This window comes from Octodon degus, unplaced genomic scaffold, assembly GCF_000260255.1.
Source record: "Octodon degus isolate 3935 unplaced genomic scaffold, OctDeg1.0 scaffold00292, whole genome shotgun sequence".
NCBI lineage: Eukaryota > Metazoa > Chordata > Mammalia > Rodentia > Octodontidae > Octodon > Octodon degus.
Window position 1 is genome coordinate 620,387 of NW_004524868.1, and position 18,671 is coordinate 639,057.

Here is an 18,671-nt window from a genome sequence, read left to right on the forward strand (position 1 = left end):
AAAACAGTATTTTATTTATACTTTTGCAAGGTTAGTAACATGTGATACAGGGTTTCCTAGTGACTAACAGCAGACTTCTTTAAGCAGACAGGTTTTTAATCTCAGTACTGAGGTAGCTTGTTTGCTTTAGGCACTGAGGTCTAGTCCTGCCTACACATATTTGATCCTTTTCCTAGCTTCCATGGCTCCCAACATATCCACCCTTTTTTTTTGTCAGAGATGTGTGTTCCATTGCAGTTAAAGAGGCTATATTTAGAGAAGTCTCTAAAGAACCTTTTGATACTTGATGCCAGTCCAAAGATTGTAGGTACTTGGCCTATATTGCATTATTTTGTTGAATTCAAATACCAATGATATCACTTAAATGACCTTATGGAGACACTTCAGAACCTGGACTTTGATTCACTTTTTAACTGTCAGAAATAGGAGCATGTCCAAAGAAAGTGAAAAGGACTGAGAAAACGGACCAATGCATTTGCCATTCATCCCACATTTTTGGCTTATTGGAGAATAAAGCATTACTTAATACAAAAGAGAACTGCTGCTTTATTTAATTATGAACACTTTCTGCTACATGTTTTCAATCTCCCTGGAGTTCTGAATCAATTCTTAAATATTGATTAGTGACAATTTTACTTTCTCTAAATGAAAAACCCAAAAAGATGAAGGCTCAAGGATCTAATCACTTCTAATACAGTTCCTCAATTCATTCTGTCTTCTGTATCAGAAACAATGTAAACACCTTAAATATTTTAGTGTTAAAACATGGGTTTTGCGTCATTCTCTTAAATTACAGACATCTTTGTCATGTCTAAATAGGAAGAAAATATAAATTTTAAGGTCTTAAAAATATCCAAAATATTTCATTCTTTGATAACTGCTAACTGTTGATATTATTATCCAGGTATAGAAATGTTCTCATGATGAAATAATGAAAAATTAGATGTAGTTTTTGAAATTAAGGTCAAATTCACTGAAAGAATATAGATCTTAAAAAGACAGAAAATAGTTTATATATATATGCATAGACAGATGGCAGATCAATAGATGTGTTTTTGATATCACAACCACCAAAGGATCACAATGCTGCTATGTCCCTCACAGGTTAGAAAACTCTGAACTGACTCTGAAAATTCTTCCTGAATTCATCTTCAAACACTTTCTCATGCCATTCTAATTTTAATATCAAGTGGCAGTGCACATCCCATATGATAAAACTCTGGGAAGATAGCTAAGATAATTATACTACTAAGTTCTGTTAGTTCATTGAGAGGAACTATTCATATTTATAGTGTTTGACCTATCTTGCATGCCTATATCTGGTAATCTGAGAAGCTACTTTAAAGATAACAATATGCAATATAATCACCATTGTTGAGTTTACTATCTTTCTTTTTGGAATTCTGTATATTTTTATTGTTTTTTTATGATCTTTGAAATTGAAAACAAAGAAAATCTTTAACAACAGAACCTCTTGTATACCATTAACAGATTCTAAGCTTAGACAATAGACACACACCATTTTTGTTTGTTTGTTTGTTTGTTTTTTAATATGGAACACATCATGAATTTGTGTGCCATCCTTGCACAAGGGCCACACTAATCTTCTCTGTATCTGTTCCAATTTGTAGTACATGTGCTGTTGAAGCAACGCAAGTACATGCGATGCATTTTTATCTCCCACAGGATTTGCGCGTCTGGGTGAATATTACGGACTCTGCTCTGGGAGACTGGAAGTGAACCCTGGCGGAGGCTGGACTCTGGTGTCTGGTGTGAACATCTCGTTACTCACTGCCCAGGTCATCTGTGCAGAGCTGGGGTGTGGCAAGGCTGTGTCTGTCCAGCAGACCATGCTCAGAAGTGCCAGTGAGCAGGTCTGGGCTGAAGAGTTCCAGTGTGCGGGTAAGGAGCCAGAGCTCTCGTTCTGTCCCAAAGTGCACTGTGCTGGAGGCAGCTGCCAGCATGTTGCAGTTGTTGAGATTGTCTGCTCAGGTGAGACTCAGCAGGACTTCAGCCTCTCTGCAGAGTCTTCATATGCCACTTTTACCATATTCTGTTTCTGTCTCTGTTCCCTCCCATGCCTTTCTCTGTCTCCCTCCCCACTTCCCCATCTCTCTGTTCCTCCTATTCCTTAGCCACTTCCTCCCACACTCCCCCATTCATCCTTCTTCTCTTTCCTGTCCTTTTCTCTACTTCCTGTTACTCCTCTGCTTCTCTTTGCTGCTTAAGATAACAAATTTGCATTTAAGATGGTTTTATATATCTGAGTTTACTCTTGAATTGTTTGAATTTCAGTGTTTTTGTTGTGAAATTTGGTATTTGTCTTAATTCTAAGTCAAAATTCTGTCTTCATTATAGTCCTTAATTTTTACCTCAAAATGCCTTATTTTCAATTAGAAATGATTTATTTGATTGATTTTAGCAATTTGATTTGAGAAGTTGTATTCATATTTTTAAGTACTTATTTTTCTTCTATTTTGTCCTACGTTCTTTGATCATATCTAAGCCTCATATCTGCTAACTCCTACAACTTTCCAATGGATATTTCTGCCTTTAATCTTATCTTTTTAATATGTCAGTATGTTTTGTGACATACTGTTTGTATAAACTGTTTGATGTGTTGTTGAATACTACAAATAGTACATGAAATATGAATTAAATCAGATATACGTTCTTACACCTGAGAAGATTAATCTTTTTGTGCACTATCCAGGATGTGGTCAATATGCTGACAATACAAATATCTGGTTTCTAAAAAATCAATTTAGGTGCTGCCTAAATAAAGTGTCTCTAAGAATTCATTCAATGGAATACACTCTACTCAGTGCATATACTATTGTGAAATTTCCAGTAAAATTTTTCTCTATCATATATAGAACTCTGTGACAAAAATTTTAACTATGGCAAGAACTTTTACCAGCATCTACATGATGTCATTCATTAGATTATTTTTTATTTAATTCCATTTCTTAATTTTCAAATATATCTGTGCCTTCTGGTTATATTATTTCTGTTGGAATCTAGACATCTGCTGCCCTGGAGTTGTAGCTCCTTGTCTGATCTAGCAGGCTCTTCAGCTTCAATGTAAAAACTGGAAAATGAATGGTTAAATGTTTCCCAAGAGACCATGGAACTGATCTGATTCCCTTAATAAAAACCAATCATTTTCCATATATATATATATATATATATATATATATATATATATATATAATTTAAAAGAACAGTTAATACTTATTTTTGATATCAATTTTTCATGCCTGTATCTGGAAATCTGAACAACTACTTTGAAGGTAACAACATGTAGTATACCAACTGCTGTTGATATCTTATCATCTTGTTTTGAAATTCTGTAATTTTTTTGAGGACTCTCCTAAATGATTTCCGCAGAGGTTTTACAACAGTAGAGTACAGTTCCTTTTATGCCATAGCTCCTCCAGAATTTTTATTTTATCTTCATGATACACATTCTTTCTAGCGAAAGATGGAATTTCACTGTTGTTTAAATTTGTATTTCTAGAATGACCAATGATGTTGAAAATTTTTTTCATGTATTTGTTTGCCATTTGTATTTCTTCATCTTTTTGGTTGGATCTTTTAATTTGAGGGACCTGATTTTTAAAATCTTTTATATATTTTAGATAGAAGTCCTTTATTTGAGGGACAGTCAACTGAATTTTTTTCCCAATTTGTGGGTTCCCCTTTTATTCTGTTGCTGATTTCTGCCAGTCTATTAAAAAAAGTTAATGCTTTATTTTTTCTTTCCTTTTAAAATTTTTATAAATTTTGAATGCTTATATTTGGTAATGTAAGCTACTAATTTGAAGACAGCAATATAAAATATATCAACCACTGTAGAATTCCTATAATTTTCTTTAGTGAAATTTTATATATTTTTGTTTGTTTGTTTGTGTTTAGTACAGGGTCTACAAAGGTCTCACTCTACAGATCTGACTCTAGTGATTTTCCTGTTTTCAGCCTCCTAATTGCTGGGATTACAGGCATGCTCCATCGCCCAGTCATAATCACCATCTCAGTGTGCCCCATGGGTGGGGCTGGCATGGTACCGGAAATGGACCCCTGGCCACTGTGTCTGCCTAAGCAAGCACTTCAATCCACGGAGCTATCTGGCTGGCCCTATAAATCATTTCTAATTGTTTTTACTATTTTTTATTCTATTTAAAAAATGAAAGTGAAAAATTCTAGTTTGTTTTAAATTTTTCTTTCTTTCTTTTTTAAAAATTCTCTTTAAAACAAAAAAGCAACCATTTTCTCTCCCTAGAGAGCCCACAGCTCCGCTTGGTAGATGGGCATAATCGCTGTGTTGGTAGAGTGGAGATTCTTCACAATGACTCCTGGGGCACTATCTGTGATAATGACTGGGACAAGAAGGATGCCAGTGTAGTATGCAGGCAGTTGAGCTGTGGAGATGCACTTCATGCTATGACCTCTGCATACTTTTCACCTGGATCAGGGCCCATATTCCTCCTTTATCTGAACTGCACAGGTGAGGAAGCCCATGTGCAGATATGCCCTTCCCAGGGATGTGGCAATGCCTACTGACTTCATAGTGAAGATGCAGGAGTCATCTGTTCAGGTATGATTAATGCATTGTACACTGTGTTGGTGAATGGAAAATGGCTGGAATTCAGGTGTCAGATATCTGGGAAATTGAGAAGTCCATTCAGAACCATGATTCAGAGTTGCTGATGTGATGTACTTCTCTTATTTCCCTCATATTGTCTCAAATGTTTTGGTGTCTCATTTCTGTTGTCTGATATTTAATTTCTAAAGTTTTATAAATGACTATCAATTTTTTTTAACGTTTACTTTGTATATGATTGAACATCTCCAAATACATGCACGCCTTCTTGGCAATAAGTTATCAGAGAGTACAGGATACCTTCTTTTCTTAGTGGAGTTGTGTAATTCCATAGGTCTAGTGTGAGACATTGTTCTACAGCAGAGTTTCAGGCATGTGAGCAGAAAGGTGGCATTCAACTTGTCAGTGATCCATGAATTCCATATTTAAAAAAAATTCTGTTCTTTGTGTTTATACACTCAATATTCAGAGCTTTGGCAAGAAAGTTCATAGCTATAGATTAAATATTCTGAGTCAGAAGGTCTTTAATCATTTACTAAAAAAAATCTTTTACATTTTACTTCTAACAATAAATTATAAATTTAAGCTTCAGAATGCTACTTAGCCATGCACTTGCAAGTCAAGAAGACATGAAATAAAACTTTAATGTGTAAATATCATAAGAGATGACATAGATTACCCTCAATGACTTCAATAATATTAAAAAGTTCACATAAAGAATTATTTGATAATAATGGCAATAAATGTCCCAAAACAGCATTGAAGATTTAGGGAAAAGAAGTATTACATATTATATTGGCAACAGAAGCTGTCAAAATGCATGTGAAGAGTCTCTGAGCAGCACTGAGGACCCAGATGTAGTAAGGAGAAATTCATATGTGTATTACAGGGAATCTTTACATACGGTTGCTAGGAGGTAGAAGGAGTTGAAAGAGGGACTCAGAGTTGAGGAACTGCATAGATAAGAATAGTGAAAGAAAAGGTCTCATGTATGAAATGCCATTAAATATTTACCCAGAGCTACTGTGTATCTTATAACAAAATGCTAACAAGGTATAAATACTGATTTTAACTGAGTGAGATTGATTAGTATAAATCACAGTTTTCCCCAGAGGAAATTTTTTTTTGTTTTCATTGTTGCCGTTGCTCACTCAAGTCTTTAATGAATATGTACAATAACTGAGAAGAGTAAGCTTAACTTTTGTCCCCAACATGTAAACTCCCTATAAAGCCATGACTGTCATTTTCCTCTGATTTATACTCCTGGAAATTGCCAACATTCTGCAACCTCATAAGCTATGAAACCATGTTTGTGTATTGAATGTAACAGAATGGAAGCAGAATCTTAGCATTTTCTTTATAATGCCTTCCTCCAACCTAATTATCAAATCTATTTAAAAAGCAGGTATACTTCATTTGAAGCCCTCTCTTAAAGTGACCCTTCTTGCTTCTTGATGTTCCATGATGGGAAGGTTATGACGTCTCTTTGGCTTTCAAAAGTGTCTAGGACACCAAAGGATATAGAGAAAATTTGTACCTCAGGAGAGGTACTGGATCTTTGTGAGTCTTGCAGTGGTCCAGTACCTTATTGATGGTGATATTCTCAGCATCTCAGGTAGCACAGTGCTTTGTCCCAAAAGAAGAGTAAGCTCCTAAGGGTGAAGGACTACAATGAGACATATAAATCCAGCAATGAAGATTCTGGTCGGAGAATCTGAGAATTTAGTTGGAAGCAGAAGAGTTATAAGTACAGAAAAGATGGAAAAGACAGGCTTGATCAAGATGCAGACAGGTTGATCTTCATAAAACATAATGAAAACCAACCTGCTCACACTGCTTCTTTTACTTGGAAAATGTGGAGCATCAAATCTCTAATAGTGAATACAGACAAAAGACAATAAATCTTGAAACAACCCTGTGTGAATCACTGACAATTCAGGAATTTGGCCCAAAAATAGAAAAAGCAACTTCTTCACTGTCTGGACTCTGGGACTCAAGTTGTTGTGTCACTTACACATGAATTGTGTGTGGAGAAGGTCAGTTGTGAGAGAGGAGAGAGGAAGAGAGGGAAGAAGGGGGAGAGAATATAAGGAGAGGTGACAACTGTGAGCCAGAAGAGAGAGATGTTCAGTCCACTGGGAGAGAGAGCTGCCAAAGAGAGGCATCAAACAAAGAAATAGGAGACTTAAGTCTAGATGCCAACCATATTCTCTGACTCTATAACAGAAAAATTATTTTAATTTTCCAGGTTTTTGTTTACTTTGCCATCAAATAAAGGCAAAATATGTGAACATTCCCAGTGCTCCTTAGAGTTTCTAATGTGAGAATTTTTAAAGTTATCTTGAAAGAGGCCATTGCCACATATCATTTAAGATATTAGGAAAGAAAGATATTAAGAGAGAGTTCTAGATAGGGAAGATAACACTGATTACATTTATGATAAACAATAGAAGTTTAAGTTCCTTATTTTCTTAAAAATAAATAAGCTCTCTGACTTAATGTCTGCCCTCTAGCTGACATTTCAAGTGTAGGTACAGAAAAGATCTTTTTGTGTCCTGTGTAAAACATATCCCAGGTACATCCAATCTTTAGTCTCAATTGCTTAAGTCCTTTAGACTTGCGGAAGACCATGCACTCAATAGTACTGAGGTGGCACAAGTTCAGTGAGGAGCTGCCAGTCAGTATCAGTTGGGATTTAATATGGCCCTCATGTCTGGGGCAACCATATTTATAGTCTTAAATAAATATATAGCAGGCAAGCCAGGTGTGCTGGCTCACGCATGTAATCCCAGCACTCAGGAGGCAGAGGCAGGAGGATCTATGAGTTTGAGACCAGACTGGGATACAACGTGAGTTCAGTGCCAACCTGAACAACACACCAGACACTGTTTCAAAAAATTAATTAAACAATTAATTGATTGACTTATTAGTAGGTAACATCAGAGAGAAAAAAATATAAAAAATATTTTCAAATAAATATAGATGCTTCTGGTGAATTCAAATTTGACTTTACCTCATTTAATAACATTCATAAATTAATAAATTATTAAAATTTATTTCTCACTAGTAATAATTTTATGCATATACTAAAATTTTTTAATTTATGTTATCTATTTACTATCAGTCATCATGTTTAAAGGAACTATGAGGAAAATATCTTTGCTTTTACTTTTGTGTTCTTGAATTTCTTTTTTTCTTTCAAAAGAAACAAAAAAAATTTTCTGTTGTTTTTAATCACTGCATACTCACTAAGCTAAATTTCCTCCCCCCACAAAATGCTCTAAAGTCAGGCATGATGGGTTATGTCTGTAATTCTAACACTTGGAAATCTCAAGCAGGACAAAATGAAAGATGTTGTATAGGCGATCAAACTGTGAGGTTTCTCTGTCCTAGACTGTGAAGTCTCAGAGTAGAGGATTCATTAATCTTCACTGAAATATCTCAGATGGAGAAAAGTCATCTCGCACAGCAGTATGAGCTTGAACTGGTGCCCATTTTTATCATATTGTTTGTGTTGATTTCCCTGTTATTTTTTCTGATGCTTTGAAACCACTGTGACTGTTGTCCTTTGAAGAGGAAAAGAGACACACAAACAGTCACAGAGACAACAGCCATGGGAAGACAGAGCCAGGGCTGAAGTGATGCACCTTCAAGCCAGGACACGGATAAGATGTCAGCAAGTAGCATGACAAGAAAAGATGGCAAAAGGAAGAATTCTTCCCTGAGGACTTCAGCACAGGAATCTTCCACTTTTAGTTTCCTGTCTCATCTTCTAATATTACAACGCAAAACAAAACAAAAAATGTTTTTTTAAACAAAAATGTTCACCTCCCCTAAACACAAATGAGATTTCTGTTATATCACAGAAGTGAATGATACAAGTTCATGTGGAAATTTATAATCCTGATAGATGACTTAACTCAAATTTTATGTTCACAGGAAAGATCTACAACAGGACAGTCTTTTGAATAATCAGCTGACATACATCTCAAATAAAATATATTCTCCCTTCCTATGACATGATTTCCTGAACTTGTATACAACTTCTGTAAAATGTGCAAAGTGGAAAGTAATATCATTTACTTTTATTATTTTTAGACCTATGCTTAAGATACTAAATCTATAAAAATATGGGTATTCTGACTTTTGAAGTATAAGCTTTCAAAATACTAACTTCTTATGCTCAGATATTATACAATATCTATGCTCTGCTTCAATAGGCTGTCAGGCTATTGTTTCATATGGCCATGACATTTTTCATAGAATTTCTCATGCATGCCTAATCCCTTCAAATTACATATTTATTTTATTCATCCCTTTGCAAATTTTACACACATTCTTTCTTGTGAAAACTTAAAATCCCAATGAAAATGTAATCATTTAAGAAAATTAAATAATTTTTAATTGAAAGAGCAAGATCTTTTAAAGTCTCAAAGCATATAGTAGTTGTTTTAAGCTAGTTTCCAAATCCTTTCTATTATTCTCATAAATTTAGTAGAACAGTGCTGGCTTATGGCATATTTTGAATTCTCTTTGTCACATCCAGACATGAATAGTGTTCCTCCTTTGCTTGGAAATCCCCAAGATCTATGAGTTGAAGACAGATAATCATCAGTTCTCTCTACACCTCTATTAGAAATATTTCTATCTACCTATTTCTATCTGAGTTCAATCCCTGGTTCTACGAAAAACAAACAAAAAAAGAAAGAAAGAAGAAAGAAAGAAAGAAAGAAAGAAAGAAAGAAAGAAAGAAAGAAAGAAAGAAAGGAAAGAAGAAAAAAAGAAAGAAAGAAATATTTCTCTGTACATTTCCCTTTCCAAACATTGTGTGTAGAACTCAAATGTGTCATAGATGCTTAGCTATATACTGCCAAGTCATATAATGTTGGATATAATAGAGTTCTAACGGACATATATAATAGGAAGAGATAGAAAGATTAGCCATGATGACATCCTTTCTCTGCTTTTTGGTTAAGATCAAGTGTATTTTATTCCTAAGAGCTTCAGGAACTAAGAGAAATGTATTTGGGAGTTTTTGCCTTGCTCATAAAGCTGCACCCAAAAAATAGCCATTGTTTCATCTGTATTATAAATTCAGCATTTTCTGAGGTTTTTGATGAATTGTAAAGTTTGAAAGATTGTTTGCATTTTGAAAAAGGCAGTATGGAAATGTTTTTTTTTTTAAATTTATATATTTGGTACAGGGTCTCACTATGCAGCTCAGACTTGTAGTGATCCTCCTCTTTTCAGCCTCCCCAGAACTGGGATGACAGTTGTTTGCCACCACGCCCGGACTTGGCCACTAGCTCACCATGTGCCTGTAATGCCAGTGCTGGGCAGGCTGAAAACAGGAGAATCACTATGAAATCTTTCTATCTCTTCCTATTATATATGTCCATTAGAACTCTATTATATCCAACATTATATGACTTGGCAGTATATAGCTAAGCATCTATGACACATTTGAGTTCTACACACAATGTTTGGAAAGGAAAATGTACAGAGAAATATTTCTTTCTTTCTTTCTTTCTTTCTTTCTTTCTTTCTTTCTTTCTTTCTTCTTTCTTTTTTTTGTTTGTTTTTCATAGAACCAGGGATTGAACTCAGATAGAAAGAGGTAGATAGAAATATTTCTATCTGAGTAGTGAGACACTGTAGACCTTGTACTAAATACATAGAGTAGTTATCATATCAGAATATCAGATATGAGCATTAAAATTTCTATAATTAATATTAGTACAAAAGTTGCTTTTCAATGACCTGCAAGACATTAATAGCATAACTGATTTGCATTTATTCATTTTCCCTTCTATCCTTTTCATTTTCCCATAATCTATTTACTTTTTCTTTTGAACAATTGTTCCTATTTCACAATTTCTATTATACATTTTAGATCTTAACAACAATTTCAGTTTCTCACACCAAAGAGACAATACAATGTATGTACATTTACATTTGGCTTATTTCACTTACCATCATGGTTTCTGGAAGCGTACATCTACCTACAAAAGTTTCTAGTTTATTCTTCTTTATGTCTGATTAGTACTACATTGTATGAAAATATCACATTTAAAAAATTCTGTTTCTTGTTTGATGGGCATTTGGGTTATTTCCAAGGTTTAGTTATTACAAACTGAGCTGTTATAAATATGGGTACACATGTATCTCTGTGACATGATGTATTTAATTTTTATGGCAAGATACTCAGAAAGTGAATAGCTGGGTTAAATGAGACCTCTAATTCAAGCACTTTGAGGAATCTCCACATTGACTTACACAGTAGTTGATCTGTCTAAGCTTGGATCATATACACTCACTGTGTTCGTTTTTCTCTCCCACAGGATTTGTGCGTTTGGGTGGAGAACATGGACTCTGCTCAGGATGAGTGGAAGTGAATCCTGGAGGAGACTGGATTCTGGTGTCTGATGTGAACTTCACGCTCTGCACTGCCCAGGTCATCTGTGCAGAGCTGAGATGTGGCAAGGCTGTGTCTATCCTGAGGAATGTGACCAAAATGCCCAATGAGCGAGTGTGGACTGAAGAGTTCCAGTGTGCGGGGCAGGAGCCTGTGGTCTGGTTGTGTCCTAGAGTGCCCTGTGCTGGAAGCAGCTGCCAGCATGGTGGGGCTGTTGCACTTGTCTGTTCAGGTGAGACTCAGCAGGACTTTAATCTTCTTGCACACTTTTCAAATACAGCTTCTGCCATACTCCATATTTCTCTTATTATTCTTCCTTCCATCCTCTTTCTCTTTCCTGTACTCTGCCCCCTCCTCCAACTCCTCCTCTTCATCCCTTGTGCTCTTTAGAATGATTTGTGTTTTATGTACTTTTATGTGTCTCACTTTTCTTTTATGACTTAATTCTCTCTCTCTCTCTCTCTCTCTCTCTCTCTCTCTCTCTCTCTCTCTCTTCGGTGGAATTGGTGATTGAACTCAGGCCCTTGCACTTGCCAGGGGAGTCCTTATTCCACTGGTTCATCTCCCCAGCCCCTTAATTCTGTCTTGAAAGCTTTGATTTTCAAGAAAAATTATGTTCATTTTAGGACTAAGTCACTAATTCTACCTTTGCTTCTGTCTAAGTTATTCTTTCATTTCTGGGACAAATACTCAACACTCAAAATGAAGGAAGAGAAAACTTATTTGCTCACAGTTACCGGAGGTTTCAGTCCATATTCAGTTGGCTCCAAGGCAGAGTGGCACGTGGGAGAGAGCAACCTTTCATGGCAGAAGAATATAACAAGAGTCTTCACTTCAGCAGCACATATACTAAAAACATGAAGGATACAGAGAAGATTAGCACATCCCCTCTGCAAGAAAAACATGCAAATTCATGGAGCATTCCATATTTTTAATAACCCTTGAAATAAAAAAGAAATCTCTGAATTAATAGCATCTGAAGTAAAGAAACAACTGCAGAAATGTGTAGAGGAAATCAGATCAGAAATAATATCTGAAGTAAATAAAGAAAGAATACTTATAATGAAAGAATTAATAACTGCTTCTAAAGAAGATGTTGATAAAAACATAGAGGAGAATAGACAAGCAATGGAATCCTTAAATAAGCAATACATGAAAGAAATAGATTGCATGAAGCAGAGTAAAAGGAATAGAGGAAGAGAGCAAAAAGGAGGAGTGGTAGCAGCTCAAGTAGCTAGCTTCTTTTCCCTCCTTGCATTGTAATGCAAATTACCTGCCCTAGGGCAGGTACAACATCCACACCCACAATAATCAATCACATACTTCAGAGAGTCTATCTCTACCCCATGGCTGCATGAGGTTTTGGCGGGACAACTAGACACAAACTATAATAGCTTCTATCAAAACTCTTTCAACCTCTAAATTTGTCTTAAAAATGCTTCATGTTTAGTTGTAATCTCTTTCATGTTTGAAGCAATTTTGTGCTAAGATTATTTTTTATCCATTTAAACATTGGTTCTCCCTGTTCTATTTCTCCTAAATATATTGGTTAAATTGAGATTTTTCTTGTGCTAATTCCATCTTTTTTTGTGGATATTTCTGCCTTCTTTATCCTTCTCTTTTCATTTTGTTAGTGTGTCTTATGATCTGATACAGATTCCCTGATGTGTTTTTGAGTAATAGAAATTAGATATGAAACATGAGTTGAGCAACACAGTTGCACCAGACATGTTGTGGGCAGTGTGCTGGTTACCCAAGTACCTAAACCCATTACAGAACAGCACAGGAAGAAGATTTGACTGTAGTTCTCATGCAGTCAGTTGACCTCTGATTTTTCTTGCATTCCTGTGGACTGGGATTTCAAGAATTTCATTGTAGGGAGTGGATGATTGGGTTGTTCAGTAGGCAAAAGAATAAGGGAATATCTACTCGACTTTCCAAAGTCTTTGACATTGGCTGTTGGCTTCCCGCTTTTCACAGTTTCTCTACCGGGCATATACCACTGGAGAAAATGTGCCCTATGACACTGGCTCTCGAATCTCCAAGTTGGTCAGTCCAGGTCCATGTAGACCTAATAATGGACTGTCTCTTGGGTTGTAAAGGCAGGCCAGTGTTCAATGAATCATAGATTCTGAGGCATCAGAATAAAAAAAATCAGAAATTCTCCAGGAATGATAGAAACTGTAGAGATTTGAAAAGCATTGAAATTGTCACTGTCTTTGGAAATCTTTTAAAATTTTGTTACTGTCTCTTTTAATACATAATGATTTCATTCACATGTTCATAACTCATTTATTTTTCTTTTTTTCTATGCCTGTTTCAATTTTTCTGCATCAGATTAGTTTATCTTACAAATTAAGTATCATAAACACAGATTGAGAACCAGGTTACTAGGCTAAAGAACATACAAAATATGTAAGAACATTGGCTGAGTCAAAGTACACTTTTATGCACATTTTCCACATTAAACTGAAATATTTTTTTCTTCTCTCTCCTTTTCCAATTGTCTCCATTACTTTTCTCTCATTGCTGAGATGAACTATCCAACGTCCAGCATTAAGGAAGGAAAGGTTTATTTAGTTCATGGTTTGTGGAGGCTTGAATCCATAATCAGCTGGCTCCAAAGCAGGGTGGCACATAGCAGTGGGAAGCTGCTCATGGTGATGGATAACAGCAAAGTAGCAAGGGCAAAAAGACATGAGCAGTGGCAGTGGCAGTGGCAGTGGCAGAGAGCAAGCTTTTCTCTTTTCCCTATACTGCATCCAGACTATCTTCCCCAGAGTGTATGTTGCACTCACACCCTTAATCCCAGCATCACTTCTAGCTATAATCAAAACATTGGATCATATATTAATCACAAACTCTAGAAGCCTGCAGTTCCATAACTGCATGAAGGCTTCGGGGGTTGGGGGGACTGGACACAAACCATAACAACTATTATCTGTCTTTCATTTAATACTTCATATTATTGAGTTTTTCATATAAGGGAAGCCTTGGGATATTCAAGCTTGTGGGCCCAAGTTATTTCACCTAAATTATAGTGTTTGGAATACCCATTTTCCTAGAAAAGACTCAAATTTGTCCTGTATTCCAGTGAAGTACTCTATTGAGTACAAATAACACCTTTTCTTTATGGATTCATCTTTTAATGGACATATATTTTGTTTCCAAGAAATAAAATGTAAGTTTTGTTTTTGGTTTTGCTGTTCTAGGGATTGAATTGTGGACATGAGTGGCCATACTAAACCCTGATCAACCATTGAACAACTTCTCTAGCCAATCTTTGTAATTTTAACACTTGTAGTATACACTGTATTCTCAAAAATCTAACACCGTTGGACATTTTGCATTCCCAATTTTTTAGTTGTAGCCAATAAAGTTTGTTTTTTGTTTTTGTTTTTTGTTTTTTTGAACCAGGGATTGAACTCAAGCTCTTCTGGCCCACATAGTTTTCATCTTTGTTCTGCTTCAGTCTTCCAACTGCTCAGATGTGTGTGCGCTAATTTGCCTATCTTTATTTTTTTTCCAAAATACATTGTGGCTTATTTTATTTTTTCAATAATTTTATTGCTAAACAAATAGCAATGAGACAGTTTCATATCAAATTGGTGCGACAGTTTCAATAATTAACACATTGCATACATTGCTCCCAGTGGTTAATTGCTGTACAAGATGTGGACATGATAACCTATCTACAAACATCATTAGAATAAATCACTCTATTCATTAAGAGAATGTAACTATATGTGTATCCTAACCACTTTGAATACCCAGATACAAAATGGACATTCATCTGTATCCCCCTTTTTGTTAAGTTCTGTTATTTGACTATTATAGGTGTGTTAACTCAGCAAAATAATCTACAAGAGTTCAGTAGCCCATAATAGTATTGGGTATTCTGCTTCACTGGCAATGTCAGAAATTGTTGACCTGAGTCCCCTGTAGCTCAACATAACAGCATGGCTTTGCTTCTTATACTTCGTTTTTATACTTTTCTGCTAGGTGGTTAAGACAAAGGTAATGAAGGACCTATGCAACAAGAGTTGAAGTTTTTGGGTCTGATAAGGTCAGTGAAATCACCTCAGAATTTATACTGAGATATTGTACCTCAGATTGTTTGTCAGTGGTGGGGAATTAAGAATTTGTGAACAAATAAAAGATAGTTATTTTGTGAAAGCTTTAAGAAGAAAAACTGGATAGAGCCCCTTTATTATTATCTTCTTTATACAGATGCTGACTGATTATATAGTCTCTTGAAATATATTTAGTAAAAGATACTATCTACACAGGGTGGGAATTTTCATGATATTTCCCAAATACTTATATCTTATGCAGCACTCTATGATAAAAGTTAAACTTTAGCAGGAAGATTTGACAATTTCAACTTGAGACTACTTACTAGATTATTGTAGATTTATTTCCATTTCTTGTTTCTCTAATCCTTACTGATCATTTTTATTTCTTTGGGGATGCAAAATCTCTGCAGTTCCGGTAAGGTCACTACATATTTAACCCAGGAGACTCTGCAGTCTAAAGGAGTTTTCCCATTTGTGGTCAAGTATTTCCCAGGAGACCAGAAAACCATTCTGATTTATTGTATAATTGCAACCATTTACAATATTTATTTTTTCATCAGTAAATCTGCAATTCCATCTGGTTAATGGGGTCAACCACCATGGGAAGAGTGCAGATTCTTCACCAGTGTCCATGAAGGACCATTTGTGATATGCGCTGAGCAAGAGAACCCTTTATGTGGTGGGTAGAAAGTTAGGCTGTGGAAAAACACTTGTTATACATTCAGCTAAATCAGAGCCTATCTTGCTGAATGAACCAAACAGCATAGGAGTGGAGTTCCCTGTGCACACGTGCTCTTTCCTTGGCTTGGGCAAATCCTACCACATTCATGAGGAAAATGCAGTGATCATCTCTTCAGGTATGGCTGATACGTTGTCCATTGAACTAGTGCATGGAAGTCCCCAGAATTTAGATGTCTTGTCTCTGAAAATAGATGGTTAAGTGCCAATTCTCCCTGGCTATGTCAGCACAAGTTCAGTGAGGAAAGGCAAGTCAGCAACACATGGGCTTTGCCTTGACCCTCCTGTATAAAGTGATTGTGTTTATGTTCTTCCAGAGTTACAGATGGCTCCAGAAAGAGATAAAGAGATAGATGCTATTTTTCATATAAATAGAGATAGCACTGGTGAGCCCAAATTCTATTTATCTTCATATGAAGCATTGATGGAATTACTGAATTATTACTACTTCACTCCTCAGTAATAATACTAGCTTGTGCACACATTAAAATATCCTTAATATGTGATATATCTAATTATTATTAGTCATTACACAAAATCATGAGGAAAACACCTTTCTTTTCTTTTCCTTTTTTTAATGTTTTTTTATTATTGTCTCTTCACTAAAGGAATCTTCCCTCCTAATAGAAAACACTCTAAAGATAGGCAGAGTAGCTCACGCAAATCTGAGCAGTTGGAAGGCTGAAGCAGGACAAAGATGAAAACTATGTGGGACAGATGATCAGATTGTGAGCTTAATCAGTCCTCTAAACATAAGATTTGAGAACAGAAGACACATAAATATCTATTGAAACATGAGTTAGGGAAGAATCCTTGGTTTATAAAGCAGAATGGACTTGAAGTCATTTCCCTATACATTTTACTGATTTCATTGCATACTTATCAGTCTCTAAACCTTCAGACATGCCATGAGCCATGTATAGTGGTGGTGCTTTCCTGTGGCCTAATGTGCAGCTGGACCTGAATGGCAGGATGCTATGGCTGTATTCACAGGCAGAGCCCATAGCCATTCAGGGTTTTGTCTGTGCCTAGGAGTGGCAAGCATGGCCTTCATTTTTCCTGCCTCTGTGCATCAATGTCAATGACTAAGTTTTATCGCAACACTGAAGTTCTCATAATGTTTAAATCTATAGAACTGCAGACATTTCTTTTTTAATAGTTTTAAATTTTTTGGCTGAGATTTCTATAGCTGAAGATTTGCTTTCCAAGTAATACATATTACCAATAATTTACTATAATAATAATATTGGGCCGGGGAGATAGCTCAGTAGAATAAGTGCTTGCCTAGCAAATGCAAGGTCCTGAGCTCAGTCCCTGGTACTGAAAAAAAGTCCTATAATAATATAATTAAAAGACTTTTCAGTAACCTATATTTTGATATAGGAGCACACCCAATTAGAATGTCCAAATGTGTTATTTTAAATCTTTTCTTCTTTCATTTATTTAGTTAGTATAGGGTCTCCCTATGCAGCTCAGACTTGTAGTGATACCCCTGTTGTCAGCTTCCCCGGTGCTGTGATTACAGGTGTGTACCACCACGTCCTGACGTGGTCCCAGCGGGCCCTGGGGATGGGCCAGAGCGGCATGCAGGACCAGGGACCCTAGTCCCTGAGCTTGCCAAAGCAAGCACTTAGTCTTCTGAGCTTTCTCACCAGCCCTTAAATGCATTATTTTAGGGGTGGCCAGACATCTCAGTGGATTGAAGTGTCTGCTTAGGCAGATGCAGGGACCAGGGTTTGATCCTTGACATGCTGTGCCGACCCCAGCCCCCTGTGGTGTGCTGAGATGGCCATTGAGACTGGGTGTGGTTGTGCATGTCTGTAATCCCAGCATTGAAGAGGTTGAAAATAGGAAGATCACTTTTAAGTCTAATCTGTGTAGTGAGACCCTGTAGATCCCGTACTAACATAAATTAAATAAATAAATGCACTATTTTACAGAAAATTGATTAATGCATTTAATGTTTATGTTGCTGACTTATCAGAAAACAAAACATTAGTGAACTTTTTTTCTTGTTAGAAAAGCAATTGCTACTTTAATTAATTATGAATACTTTCTGTTACTGAACAGTTCATGTTTGTAATGAGAAGTCTCCCTGGAGTTCTGAATCTATTCTTGAAATTCTTTCCTGAGAATCTCCTATATTTCCTGGTTTCTTCAAATTCTACTTCGTATACATAGATACTCCAAACTACCAACAATAGCAACAGCAACAAAATAACAAAAATACATAGCATCAAAATCTTTCATTGGTTCTGAACCAGTTCCTCAATATTCTGTCTTCTATTATGAGAAACTCAAGGCAAAAATCCTGGTTATTTTAGTGTGAGTTACCTGGCTTCTGCTTTCTTCTATTCCTATCTTGTAGGCTCTTTTCTCAGGCCTAAATGGGAAGAAAGTATAAATTTTGAGGTTTAAATAAATACTGAAATATTTTAACCCAATGACAATTGCTAAGCTAATTGACATTATTATCTAGTCATAGAAATATTCCAGTGATGGGCTGGCCAAATAGCTCAGCAGATTAAAGCACCTGCTTAGGCAGAGTTCAGCAGCCAGGGTTCAATTCCTGGTGTGCCATGCCGGCCCTGACCCTGGGGCGCACTGACACAATGATTGAGACTGGGCTTCATGAAGTGCTCCTGTACTCCCAGCTCTTGGGAGGCTGTATACAGGCGGATGACTACAAGTCTAATTTTCATAGTGAGACATGTACGTCTTGTACTAAAATACAAAAAAAAGAAAGAAAGAAAAAGAAACATTCCAGTGATGAAATTTTAAAAAACTTCCATCTTTTCCTTTAGTTCAAATTCAGCAGAAGGTATAGGACTTAGAATAA

General features: G+C 36.0%; 2 non-coding genes and 1 pseudogene across 2 annotated transcripts; 2 read left to right on the forward strand and 1 right to left on the reverse strand.

Moving 5' to 3' along the window:
• The window catches only part of LOC101585321, a 60,980-nt pseudogene that overhangs the window by 3,837 nt on the left and 38,472 nt on the right, over window positions 1-18,671 (forward strand).
• LOC111814334 lies at window positions 1,547-1,651 on the reverse strand. The gene has a single exon (XR_002819346.1). It is a non-coding gene; the product is annotated as a U6 spliceosomal RNA (small nuclear RNA).
• Window positions 11,844-11,951, forward strand: LOC111814335. Its single transcript, XR_002819347.1, has one exon. It is a non-coding gene; the product is annotated as a U6 spliceosomal RNA (small nuclear RNA).